Below are 1,821 nucleotides of genomic sequence, written 5' to 3'. Positions count from 1 at the left end.
ATGAGTTGGATTTGAGAGCTGCTAATAATAAAGAGAAAAGTTGAAGAAGCTGAAGGCATAAAAATGTTTTATTTAATGCAAATTCAAGAAATTCTACCAAATAATAAAACAAATGACACAAACTATGCCAATTTGGAGGGGATAAACATACTTAGACCAGAATATCCTAAAAGACCTTTTTGAGTGTAATGACATAAATCCAAATGGCAGACCAACTCTATCAAAACAATGTAATTGGATTTGACATTTGTTCTAATCATCATGAAAGAATATATTCTCCCACAATATTTAACAGAAAGTTTAAAAATACCTAGGAACCTGAACACAGTGGTGGCTATTACGAGTATAGGAATCCTATGAGGAAAGGTGGAAAGATAGAGTAACTACACCTAAGAGCTGGTGTCAAATATCAGTATGGTAGAAATGACTTGAAAGATACTGAAGGACTGTTTCTAAGATTATATCAGTATATAATTGGTATGGGATTCTGCTGGCCTAGGGGCCTTCTTCCTACCCAACCCAACCCAGCCCTTTCTAGAAAAAGATGGCTCACAGAGGCATGGTAGCTAACAACCCTGGGGTCCCAGAGAAGTCTTCAAACACAGCAGGACTGCTGTTGACTGAATGCTTACCTTCAGAGCTTGTCACTCAGGAGATATTAGATTCATATAAGAATCTTGCTCCTTTGGTAAACTTCCCCAGAATCAAGCAGATTAAAAATATACAAGCTGAGATTAAATAGAAGATTTTGACCTCTTAATACTAAAAAAGGAAATAATAGATATTCATCCTTTCTTTCTAGCTCAAAAGTGTGAGATTCTGCAAAACATGACTCAGCACTTGAAGACAGTGCTGAAGAGGACCCTCTTATAGTAACTGATGAAGACACTCAGTGAGGAGAACTTGCCTGTTGAAGTCATTTAATACATGCATGTGGTACAGTTGTTGGAATGGGCAGTGACTTTCATTGAGAAACTAAAAGCCTATGTTGAAACAATAAGAAGCATTCCTTGTTTAGACTCTAGTGTGAAAAATACGCATAGGGCTTTGACAAATATTAATTTACTTATTTAATGATATAAGAATCAAACCACCAAAATTATTTTATTTTATTTGCAAGAATAATTAAGATTTTTTTATTAGTTTATTTTGATTTGTCAACAATCACATCCATATGCTTTTGAGTTTAAGATTTTTCTCCCCCTTCCTCCTCACAACCCTCCCCAAAACAGCGCACAATCTGATATAGCTTATACATATACATTCCTATTAAACATATTTTCACATTAGTGATGTTGTAAATAAAAATCAGAACCAATAGGAGGAACCACCAGAAAGAGGAAACAAAACTCAACAGAAGAGGGAAAAAAAATAGCAAATATTATGCTTCTACTTGCATTCAAATTCCACAGTTCTTTCTTTGGATGTGGATAGCATTTTCCATCATGAGGCCTTTGGAGATGTCTTACTCCTTGTATTGCCGGGAAGGGTTAAGTTTATCAATATTAGTCATTGCACTATGTAGCTATTATCGTGTACAACTTTCTCTTGGTTCTGCTCACTTCACTCAGCATCAGACCATACAAGTCTTTCCAGGTTTTTCTGAAGTCAGCCTGTTCATCATTTCTTAGAGCACAATAGTATTCCATTATATTTATATATGATAACTTGCTCAGCCATTCCCCAATTGATGGGCATCATCTCAATTTCCAATTCTTTGCCACCACAAAAAGAGCTACTATGAATATTTTTGTACATGTAGGTCCTTTTCCCATTTGTATGATCTCTTTGGGGTATAGTCCTAGAAGTGCTATTGCTGGG

General features: G+C 35.6%; 1 pseudogene; it reads left to right on the top strand.

The window, feature by feature from the left end:
* The first annotated feature begins 559 nt into the window (after nucleotides 1–559).
* On the top strand, nucleotides 560–1,074 carry LOC114030603 (annotated as a pseudogene).
* The last annotated feature ends 747 nt before the right edge of the window (nucleotides 1,075–1,821 follow it).

Source organism: Vombatus ursinus, unplaced genomic scaffold (assembly GCF_900497805.2).
Source record: "Vombatus ursinus unplaced genomic scaffold, bare-nosed wombat genome assembly UNPS02014962.1, whole genome shotgun sequence".
Lineage (NCBI taxonomy): Eukaryota > Metazoa > Chordata > Mammalia > Diprotodontia > Vombatidae > Vombatus > Vombatus ursinus.
This window is presented reverse-complemented; position numbering and strand designations above follow the sequence as displayed.